Raw genomic sequence first — 12,959 nt, 5'->3', positions numbered from 1 at the left:
TTGGCCGGACTGTTGGACCATGAAGATACAAGATTGAAGACTTCATCTCGTGTCCGGATGGGACTTTACTTGGCATGGAAGGCAAGCTAGGCAATACGGATATGTATATCTCCTCCTTTGTAACCGACCTTGTGTAACCCTAGCCCCCTCCGGTGTCTATATAAACCGGAGGTTTTAGTCCGTAGGACAACAGACAATCATACCATAGGCTAGCTTCTAGGGTTTAGCCTCTCTGATCTTGTGGTAGATCTACTCTTGTAATACTCATATCATCAAGAACAATCAAGCAGGACGTAGGGTTTTACCTCTATCAAGAGGGCCCGAACATGGATAAACATCGTGTCCCCTGCCTCCTATTACCATCCTCCTTAGACGCATAGTTCGGGACCCCCTACCCGAGATCCGCCGGTTTTGACACCGACAATGCTCCAAACAAAACACATATCATGTGGCGAATAAAAATATAGCTCCAAGTAAAGTTACCGATAGACGAAGAAGAAAGAGGGGATGCCTTCCGAGGCATCCCCAAGCTTAGGCTTTTTGGTGTCCTTAGATTTTACCTTGGGGTTCCTTGGGCATCCCCAAGCTTAGGTTCTTGCCATTCCTTGTTCCATAATCCATCAAATCCTTACCCAAAACATGAAAACTTCACAACACAAAACTTAAAAGAAAATCTTCGTGAGCTCCGTTAGTAAAAGAAAACAAACCACCACTTCAAGGTACTGTAATGAAATCATTCTTGATTTATATTGGTGTTAAACCTACTGTATTCCAACTTTTCTATGGTTCCTAAACCCTATTACTAGCCATAGATTCGTCAAAATAAGCAAACAACACACGAAAAACATAATCTATCAAAAACAGAACAGTCTGTAGTAATCTGTAGGTTTCGACCACTTTTGGAACCCCAAAAATTCTAAAATAAATTACTGGACGTGAGTAATTTATCCATTAATCATCTTCAAAAATAATTAACTAAATATCACTCTTCAATAAAAAATGGCAGCAATTCTCGTGAGCGCTAAAGTTTCTGTTTATTACAGCAAGATCAAAAAGACTTTCCCCAAGTCTTCCCAACGGTTCTACTTGGCACAAACACTAATTACACACAAAAAAACACAATCAAAACAGAGGCTATATAAATTATTTGTTACTGAACAGGAGCAAAAATCAAGGAATAGAAATAAAATTTGGTTGTCTCCCAACAAGCGCTATCGTTTAACGCCCCTAGCTAGGCAAAAAAGCAAGGATATATCTAGGTATTGCCATCTTTGGTAGGCAATCCATAAGTGGCTCTCATAATAGATTCATATGGTAATTTAATTACCTTTCTAGGGAAGTGTTCCATACCTTTCCTTAATGAAAATTGGAATCTAATATTCCCTTCCTTCATATCAATAATCGCACCAATCGTTCTAAGGAAAGGTCTACCAAGAATAATAGGACATGAAGGATTGCAATCTATATCAAGAACAATGAAATCTACGGGCACATAGTTCCTATTTGCAACAATAAGAACATCATTAATTCTTCCCATAGGTTTCTTAATGGTGGAATCCGCAAGGTGCAAGTTTAGATAACAATCATCAAATTCACGGAAACCTAGCAAATCACACAAAGTTTTTGGAATCGTGGAAACACTTGCACCCAAATCACACAAAGCATAGCATTCATGATCTTTAATTTTAATTTTTATTGTAGGTTCCCACTCATCATAATGTTTTCTAGGGATAGAAACTTCCAACTCAAGTTTTTCTTCATAAGATTGCATCAAAGTATCAACGACATGTTTAGTAAAAGCTTTATTTTGACTATAAGCATGAGGAGAATTTAGCACAGATTGCAACAAGGAAATACAATCTATCAAAGAGAAATTATCATAATTAAATTCCTTGAAATCCAAGATAGTGGGTTCGTTGCTATCTAAAGTTTTGACCTCTTCAATCTCACTTTTACCAATTTTTGCATCAAGATCTAAAAACTCTGAATTTTTGGGACGCCTTCTAACTAAAGTTGACTCATCTCCATTCCCATCATTATCAAGATTCATATTGCAAAACAAGGATTTAATAGGGGACACATCAATTACTTTTAGATCTTCATCTTTATTGTCATGAAAACTAGAAGAACACGCTTTCACAAAGCAATCTTTCTTAGCACGCATCCTAGTGATTCTTTCTTTGCACTCATCAATGGAAATTCTCATGGCTTTGAGAGACTCATTGATATCATGCTTAGGTGGAATAGATCTAAGTTTCAAAGAATCAACATCAAGAGAAATTATATCCATGTTCCTAGCCAACTCATCAATCTTAAGCAATTTTTCTTCAATCAAAGCATTGAAACTATTTTGCGAAGTAATAAATTCTTTAATACTAGATTCAAAATCATAGGGCATCTTATTATAATTTCCATAAGAATTGTTGTAGGAATTACCATAATTATTAGAGGAATTACTAAGAAACAACCAAGAATTAAAATTACCTCTATATGCGTTATTACCAAAATTGTTCCTACCAACAAAATTCACATCCATAGATTCATTATTATTCTCAATCAAAGTGGACAAAGGCATATCATTAGGATCAGTAGGAGCACTCTTGTTAGCAAACAATTTCATAAGTTCATCCATCTTTGCACTCAAAACATTAATCTCTTCAATTGCATGCACCTTTTTACTAGCAGATCTTTCAGTGTGCCATTGAGAATAATTAACCATAATATTAACTAGGAGTTTGGTAGCTTCTCCTAAAGTGATTTCCATAAAAGTGCCTCCCGCGGCCGAATCTAAAAGATTTCTAGAAGCAAAATTCAATCCGGCGTAAATTTTTTGTATAATCATCCATAAATTCAAACCATGTGTAGGCCAATTACGTATCATTAGTTTCATCCTCTCCCAAGGTTGTGCAACATGTTCATGATCAAGTTTCTTAAAATTCATAATATCGTTTCTAAGAGAGATGATCTTAGCGGGAGGAAAATACTTAGAGATAAAAGCATATTTGCACTTATTCCATGAATCAATACTATTTTTAGGCAAAGACGAAAACCAAGCTTTAGCACGATCTCTAAGCGAAAACGGAAATAGCTTAAGTTTAACAATATCGTTGTCCACATCTTTCTTGTTTCGCATATCACACAAATCAAAAAAGTTGTTTAGATGGGTAGCGACATCTTCACTAGGAAGGCCAGAAAATGGATCTTTCATGACAAGATTCAGCAAAGCAGTATTAATTTCACAAGATTCAGCATCGGTAAGAGGAGCAATCGGAGTGCTAATAAAATCATTATTGTTGGTATTGGCAAAGTCATACAATTTAGTATTATCTTGAGCCATCGTGACAAGCAAGCGACCCAACACACAAGCAAATAAGAAACGGGCAAAAGAGGCAAACGAAAAAGGGGCGAACGGAAAAGAGAGGGCGAATAAACGACAAGGGTGAAGTGGGGGATAGGAAAACGAGAGGCAAATGGCAAATAATGTAATGCGAAGGATAAGAGTTGTGATGGGTACTTGGTATGTCTTGACTTGGCGCAAATCTCCCCGGCAATGGCGCCAAAAATCCTTCTTGCTACCTCTTGAGCACTGCGTTGGTTTTTCCTTGAAGAGGAAAGGGTGGTGCAGTAAAGCAGCGTAAGTATTTCCCTCAGTTTTTGAGAACCAAGGTATCAATCCAGTAGGAGACCACGCACGAGTCACCTCGTAGCTACACAAACAAATAAGAACCTCGCAACCAACGCGATAAAGGGGTTGTCAATCCCTTCATGGCCACTTGCAAGAGTGAGATCTGATAGAGATGATAATAACAAGATAAGTATTTTTGGTATTTTTATGATATAGATTGAAAGTAAAGATTGAAAAATAAAATAGATTGGAAACTTGTATGATGGAAAATAGACCCGGGGGCCATAGGTTTCACTAGTGGCTTCTCTCAAGATAGCATAAGTATTATGGTGGGTGAACAAATTACTGTCGAGCAATTGATAGAAAAGCGAATAATTATGAGAATATCTAGGCATGATCATGTATATAGGCATCACGTCCGTGACAAGTAGACCAACTCCTGCCTGCATCTACTACTATTACTCCACACATCGACCGCTATCCAGCATGCATCTCGAGTATTAAGTCCATAAGAACAGAGTAACGCCTTAAGCAAGATGACATGATGTAGAGGGATAAACTCATGCAATATGATATAAACCCCATATTCTTATCCTCGATGGCAACAATACAATATGTGTCATTTCCCTTTTTGTCACTGGGATCGAGCACCGCAAGATTGAACCCAAAGCTAAGCACTTCTCCCATTGCAAGAAAGATCAATCTAGTAGGCCAAACCAAAATGATAATTCCAAGAGACTTGGAAAGATAAACCAATCATACATAAAAGAATTCGGAGAAGATTCAAATATTGTTCATAGATAATCTGGATCGTAAACCCACAATTCATCGGATCTCGACAAACACACCACAAAAAGAAGAGTTGCATCGAATAGATCTCCAAGAGAATCGAGGAGAACTTTGTATTGAGATCCAAAGAGAGAAAATAAGCCATCTAGCTAATAACTATGGACCCGAAGGTCTGAGGTAAACTACTCACACATCATCGGAGGGGCCATGGAGTTGATGTAGAGGCCCTCCATGATCAATGCCCCCTCCGGCGGAGCTCCGGAAAAGGCCCCAAGATGGGATCTCTTGGGTACAAAAGGTTGCGGCGGTGGAAATATGGTTTCGTGGTGCTCCTGGATGTTTGCGGGGTATGTGAACATATATAGGAGGAAGAAGTAGTTTGGTGGAGCTACGAGGGACCCATGAGGGGGGAGGGCGCGCCCAGGGGGGTAGGCACGCCCCTGCCTTGTGGCCGCCTCGTTGATTGCTTGACGTCCACTCCAAGTTCTCTGGATCACATTTGTTCCAAAAATCACGTTCCCGAAGGTTTCATTCCCTTTGGACTCCGTTTGATATTCCTTTTTTACAAAACACTGAAATAGGCAAAAAACAGCCATTTGGGTTGGGCCTCCGGTTAATAGGTTAGTCCCAAAAATAATATAAAAGTGTAAAAAGTTAAGCCCATTAACATCCAAAACAGATAATATAATAGCATGGAACAACAAAAAATTATAGATACGTTGGAGACATATCAATGTACACGAGCTCGCACCAGCTCTGCGATAGTGCTCGGCGACCAGCCCGTCAATGCTACGGGGATGGTCGCTGGCGCAGGCGCGGGGATGAGAGTTGGGACGAGAGCTGGGGCAGCAACCGCCGCGGCCAGCTCGTTCAGGGCCATGTACATGAGGCTCCATTCCTCCTTATTTTCTATCTCCTCCAGCTCGGAGTCGACTTCACCAAACTTGAAGACTAGTGCCAGATGATCCTTCTGCGCCATGGCGTTGGTGGAGGTCGCTACCTCTTGAGCATGCGTTGGTTTTACCTTGAAGAGGAAAGGGTGATGCAGCAAAGTAGCGTAAGTATTTCCCTCGGTTTTTGAGAACGAAGGTATCAATCCAGTAGGAGATTACACACAAGTCCCTCGTGCCTGCACAAACAAACAAGAACCTCGCAACCAACGCGATAAAGGGGTTGTCAATCCCTTCACGGTCACTTATGAAAGTGAGATCTGATAGAGATAATAAGATAAATATTTTTGGTATTTTTGTTGTATAGATTGGAAAATAAAGATTGCAAAATAAATGGTGACAGAAATGGCAAGTTTATAGGAAAATAATATGATGGAAGATAGACCCGGGGGCATATGTTTCACTAGTGGCTTCTCTCAAGATAGCAAATTCTACGGTGAGTGAACAAATTACTGTCGAGCAATTGATAGAAAAGCGCATAGTTATGAGAATATCTAGGCATGATCATGTATATAGGCATCACGTCCGCGACAAGTAGACCGAAACGATTCTGCATCTACTACTATTACTCCACACATCGACCGCTATCCAGCATGCATCTAGAGTATTAAGTTCATAAGAACAGAGTAACTCATTAGGCAAGATGACATGATGTAGAGAGATAAACTCAAGCAATATGATATAAACCCCATCTTTTTATCCTCGATGGCAACAATACAATACATGCCTTGCTGCCCCTACTGTCACTGGAAAAGGACACCGCAAGATCGAACCCAAAGCTAAGCACTTCTCCCATTGCAAGAAAGATCAATCTAGTAGGCCAAACCAAACTGATAATTCGAAGAGACTTGCAAAGATATTAAATCATGCATAAAAGATTTCAGAGAAGAATCAAATATTTTTCATAGATAATCTTGATCATAAACCCACAATTCATCAGTTCTCGACAAACACACCGTAAAAAGAATTACATCAAATAGATCTCCAAGAAAATCGAGGAGAACTTTGTATTGAGATCCAAAGAGAGAGAAGAAGTCATCTAGCTAATAACTATGGACCCGAAGGTCTGTGGTAAACTACTCACACATCATCGAAGAGGCTATGGTGTTGATGTAGAAGCCCTCCGTGATTGATTCCCCCTCCGACGGAGCGCCGGAAAAGGCCCCAAGATGGGATCTCATGGGTACAGAAGGTTGCGGCGGTGGAAATAGGGTTTCATGGTGCTCCTGGATGCTTTCAGGGTATATGGGTATATATAGGAGAAAGAAGTAGGTCGGTGGAGCTGCAAGGGGCCCACGAGGGTGGGGGCGCGCCTGGCCCCCCTGGGCGTGCCCTCTTGCCTCGTGGCCTCCTCACTTCTTTCTTGACGTCCACTCCAAGTCTCTTGGATCATGTTTTTTCCAAAAATAACTCTCCTGAAGGTTTCATTCCGTTTGATATTCCTTTTCTGCGAAACACTAAAATAGGCAAAAAATAGCAATTTGCGCTGGGCCTTTGGTTAGTAGGTTAGTCCCAAAAATAATATAAAAATGTATATTGAAGCCCATTAAACATCCAAAACAGATAATATAATAGCATAGAACAAGCAAAAACTATAGATACGTTGGAGACGTATCAGAGGTGTAGCGACCAGACCTCAAGCGGCCCAATCTCTGTGCTCAGGTGTCATCCCTGGATCAGTAATGCTGACACCACACATTACTTGAAGGATTTATAATAGAGTAGCAAATCACACACTTATTACATTGAGAGTCTCAAAAGAGAACTTATTACAATAAATATGGCTTAAGGCCATCTAATAACGATAATAACGGAAGGCTTGGAAGATAAGTGAGTCCATCAACTCCAACGGCATCACTGAGTATAGAACCACGACCTAAAAGCACCTTAACCGTCATCTGAAAAGTTTGCAACATTAACGTTGCAGCCCGAAACGGGTCAGCACATGGAATATGCTGGCAATGTAACACATAGAGAGTAATGGAAATAAAAAGGCTATTCTATATGCATATTTGGCTGGTGGAAAGCTCTATGGTTACAGTTTTGCGTAAAGCCAATTTTTCCCTACTACAAAGGAATAAATTTTATTTAACTATCATAGTAGTTGTTAAACATTGAGAATGGTTGACAGCATTCTCAATCCCAATTAAGCATCATCATTAAACAAAACCCAACAAAATTAATTTTAGAGTAACATGATGAGATTCACATGATAATCCAAGTACTAGATACTCAAGATGTCCATAACCGGGGACACGGCTAACCATGATTAGTTTATACACTCTGCAGAGGTTTGCGCACTTTTCCCCACAAGACTTGATCGCCTCCGTTTCATTTCTCGCCACTACATGGTGTTTGAGAAACGGATGACCGAGACATAGTCTTTCAGAAGCGCTAGTCCAGGCGGAGTCCTGGACGGTTACGGCCCAAGGTCGGTTCGGACCCCTTTTTAAAAAAAATCGCTCAGAAAAGAACAAAAGGAATACTAAACTGACTCCAAAAATCTCGGAATAAATTTTCCCTGGCTTATAAAATCAAGCCGCATAGGATGAACATTTATTTGGGGCCTAAATGCAATTTTGAAAAACACGCATTTTTCCTAAATTCAAATAAAATAGCAAATAAAACCAAAATAAAATCCTATTTGATTTTTTTATTAAATCCTCAGTGTTTCTTTATTTTGGGAAAGTCATTTTATTCCCTCTCTCATATTTTTGATAATAAAAATAATTGAAGATAAAATCAAATGATCCTATTTTCAAAATTTGAGAAAACTCAAATATGAAAATAACGAAATCCCCAACTCTCTCCAAGGGTCCTTGAGTTGCGTAGAATTTTCTAGGATCAACCAAAATGCAATAAAATATGATATGCAATGATGATCTAGTGTATAACATTCCAAATTGAAAATTTGGGATGTTACAAACCTACCCCCCTTAAGATGAATCTCGCCCTCGAGATTCGGGTTGGCTAGAAAATAGGTGAGGGTGGTCCTTCAGCAAATCTTCCTCTCGTTCCCACGTGGCTTCATCCTCTGTGTGGTGGCTCCACTGAACTTTGCAAAACTTGATAACCTTGCTGCGGGTGACTCGACTGGCATACTCTAGAATCTTAATTGGTTTCTCCTCATAGGTCAAATCACTGTCCAACTGAATTGCTTCCAGCAGCACTGTATCTCTCAGTGATATATCGGCCATCTCTGTGTGGCACTTCTTCAAGTGGCAAACATGGAACACATCATGAACTCCTGACAATCCTTCGGGCAACTCCAACTTGTAGGCTACTTCTCCCATACGCTCCAAAACTTTGTATGGGCCTACAAAACGTGGCGCTAACTTTCCCTTAACTCCAAAGCGCTTAACTCCTCGAAGTGGTGATACTCAAAGATAAACTCGGTCTCCGACTTCGTAAACTGTCTCCTTGCGTTTAGAATCTGCATAACTCTTCTGCCTGGATTGAGCTACCTTGAGCCTATCGCGAATCAATTTCACTTTCTGTTCAGACTCCTTTATCAGATCCGGTCCAAACAACTGGCGGTCTCCAACTTCATCCCAAGACAATGGGGTCCTGCACCTCCTTCCGTACAAGGCTTCGAAATGGGCCATCTTCAAACTGGATTGATAACTGTTGTTGTAAGAGAACTCTGCATATGGCAAATTCTCGTCTCAACTAGATCCGTAATATAGCGCACAAGCTCTTAGCATATCCTCCAAAATCTGATTGACTCTCTCGGTCTGTCCATCTAGCTGCGGATGGAAAGCTGTACTAAACTCCAGTCTGGTACCCAAAGTTTCATGCAACTGATTCCAGAACTTTGAGGTAAATTGGGTTCCTCTATCTGATACAATGCTCCTTGGAACTCCATGCAGACATACGATTCTGGTCATGTATATCTTTGCCAACTTTGCACTGGTATAGGTAGTCTTCACTGGAATGAAATGAGCTACCTTTGTCAAATGATCGACTACAACCCATATTGAGTCATAGCCTGAACGAGTTCTGGGTAAACCCATAATTAAATCCATGCCTAACTTGCCCCACTTCCATTCGGGTATCGGCAATGGCTGTAGCAATCCTGTTGGCTTCTGATGCTCTGCCTTTACTCTCTGACATACGTCACAAACTGCTACATACTCCGCAATATCCTTCTTCATTCCGGTCCACCAGAAAGTATCCTTCAAATCCAAATACATTTTGGTATTTCCTGGGTGAATCAAATATGGTGAATCATGGGCCTCTTGCAGAATTAACTTCCTGATCTCCGAATCATTTGGCACATAAACACGGTCTTCAAACCATAAGGTATCGTGCTCATCTTCACGAAATCCCTTAGCTTTTCCTTTGCTCATTTTCTCTTTTATAGAGGCAATCTCCTTGTCGGTCTTTTGAGCTTCTCTGATCTTATCCATCAAAGTAGACTGAATCTCCAATGCTGCTACATAGCCTCTTGGAACTATTTCCAAACATAGCTCTCGAAGATTTTCGGCTAACTCCCTTGGTAAATCTCCCATCAATAGTGTGTTGACGTGGCTTTTACGGCTCAACGCGTCAGCTACTACATTAGCCTTTCCGGGGTGATAATGCAATTTCATATCATAATCCTTAATGAGCTCCAACCATCTCCTTTGCCTGAGGTTCAATTCCTTCTGCGTGAAAATATACTTCAAACTCTTGTGATCCGTGTATACCTCACAATGGTTTCCAATGAGAAAATGTCTCCAGGTTTTCAATGCATGCACTACGGCTGCTAACTCCAAATCATGCGTAGCATAATTTAACTCATGAGGCTTAAGCTGTCGTGAGGCATAGGAAACAACTCTTCCTTCCTGCATAAGCACTGCTCCAAGTCCTCGACATGAAGCGTCGCAATACACCTCATAACCCTTGGTTTGATCTGGCAAAATCAACACAGGTGATGTAACCAAATGTTTCTTTAACTCCTGGAAACTAGCCTCACATTCCTCAGTCCATATGAACTTGGTATCCTTTTTCAACAACTCCGTCATAGGCTTCGCAATCTTTGAGAAATTCTCAATGGATCTCCGGTAGTATCCTGCGAGTCCAAGAAAACTCCGGATCTCTCCAACTGTTGTTGGGGCTTCCCAATTTGTCACGGTATCAACCTTAGTGGGATCTACTGCTATACCTTCTCTGGATATAACGTGTCCGAGAAATCCAACTTCTTTCAACCAAAACTCACATTTTCTAAACTTGGCATATAACTTATGTTCTCTGAGCTTACCAAGTACCAAACGCAAATGCTCCTTATGCTCCTCTTCATTCTTCGAGTAAACAAGGATATCATCAATGAACACTATGACAAACTTATCCAAAAACTCCATAAACACTCTGTTCATCATGTTCATAAAATATGCAGGTGCGTTAGTCAGACCAAATGACATAACGGTATACTCGTATAGCCCATACCTGGTGGTAAAAGCCGTCTTAGGTATATCCTGTTCTTGAATCTTCAACTGGTGGTATCTTGATCGCAGATCGATCTTGGAAAATACCTTAGCTCCTTGCAATCGATCAAACAGGTCATTGATCATCGATAGTGGGTATTTGTTCTTGATGGTTACTTCATTTAATCCTCGATAATCAACAACCATCCTTAACAATCCATCCTTCTTCTCCACTAGAAGTACTGGCAATCCCCAAGGCGAAGAACTTGGGCGAATATATCCTTTATCCAGTAACTCCTTAATCTGCTTCTTAATCTCCACCAAATCCTTTGCGGGTATCCTATATGGTCTCTTTGATATTGGCCCTGTGCCTGGCAAAAGCTCAATCAAAAACTCAATATCTCTATCCGGTGGCATGCCTGGCAACTCTTCTGGAAATACATCAGGGAAATCCTTCACTACTGGTACTTCCTCTTGCACAACTCCTATTAGACAGTTTACTTGAGTCCTCTTCGGCACATGCCGGGATACATACTTGACCCTTCTCCCTTCTGGGGTGGTAAGCAAGATCGACTTACTGGCGCAATCGATGTTTCCTCCATACATCGACAGCCAATCCATCCCCAGAATTACATCCAATCCTTGTGATTCCAAAATGATTAAGTCCGATGGAAACACATGCCTACCTATACTCAATGGCACTTGAAAACATCCTTGGCTAGCCATATACTTCACTCCTGGTGAGCTTACTAACATAGGTGTTCTAAGAACTTTGGTGGGCAGATTATACTTATCCACAAATTCCCTTGATATGTATGAATGCGATGCTCCAGTATCAAAAAGAACAAGTGCAGTAAATGACTTAACCAAAAACTTACCGATTACTGCATCCGGCTGCTCTTCAACCTCCTCCATGTTAACGTGGTTCACCTGTCCCCTGTTGAAAGGGTTCGGCTTCTTTCTAGAGCTTCCATTGCCATTTACATTCTGGGATTCAGGACATTCATTGGCATAATGTCCGGTCTTCTGGCACTTAAAACAAGTGACTTGGCTCAGGTCTCTCTTGGCTGGGGTCGATGGGTTGGTGCGGTTCTGGCCGTTGCTTCCTCCATTCCCATTACCATTCTTGGTGCCATTGTGATTGTGCGAGTTACCTCCTCCATGGGTATGATGAAAATGTCCTCCCGGTCTAGGGGTAAAACGTGGCTTCTGCTGAGCTCCTGAATTGTACTTCCCTTGTCCATACTTCCTCTTGCGATTCTCAATCTGCTGCTGCTTCCCTTCAATCATGAGAGCACGATCTACCAACTCCTGGTAGTTGTTGAAGGTTGCTACCATCAACTGCATGCTCAACTCATCATTCAGTCCTTCCAGAAACTTCTCCTGCTTAGCTGCATCCGTAGCAACATCATCTGGGGCATAATGTGCTAGCTTACTAAAGTCCTCCACATACTGGCCAACTGTCCGTCCTCCTTGGTGTAAGTTGCGAAACTCTCGCTTCATCATGGCCATAGCTCCTGCTGAAACATGGGCAGTACGAAAAGCCTGCTGAAACTGGTCCCACGTGACAGTGTCGACAGGGAAAGTGGCTGTGAAATTCTCCCACCATGATGTTGCGGGTCCTTCAAGCTAATGTGCGGCAAACTTCACCTTTTCCGCATCTGTGCATCCTGCTGTGGTCAACTCCCTAGCTGTCTTACGGAGTCAATCATCTGCTACTATCGGCTCGGTGCTACTGGAAAACACCGGCGGATTCAGCCTAAGAAAACGGGCTAAGTGATCAACAGGTGGTGGTGGTGGTGGTTCGTTGTTGTTCCCCTGATTCCGATTCTGGACTAGCAACTGCATCAGTGTGTTCTGCTGCTGGATCAACTGGGTGATGTCCGGTGGGAAAGTAAATCCGGGGTCACGTCTCGGAGGCATCTGAGGGTTTAGAAAAGATGAGATTTAAGAATAGAGAGGGGTCTAGAGAGAAAACACTACCCATATGCACATGAGGCAAAAGCAAACAATTCACTTCATTCAATCAAACAAGGGCATACAATCGATCTAACTATCGCAAAAGTGCTCGGACTATTATATTTACATGGTGGACTACTACTGATGGGGTGGTCTACTAGAAATATTCTTCGATTGCAGACTCCATGATATCTGCTCCAGCTTCATCAACATAGTCATCATCACTATCAT

Source organism: Triticum dicoccoides, chromosome 2A (genome assembly GCF_002162155.2).
Source record: "Triticum dicoccoides isolate Atlit2015 ecotype Zavitan chromosome 2A, WEW_v2.0, whole genome shotgun sequence".
Classification (NCBI taxonomy): Eukaryota; Viridiplantae; Streptophyta; class Magnoliopsida; order Poales; family Poaceae; genus Triticum; species Triticum dicoccoides.
This window is presented reverse-complemented; position numbering follows the sequence as displayed.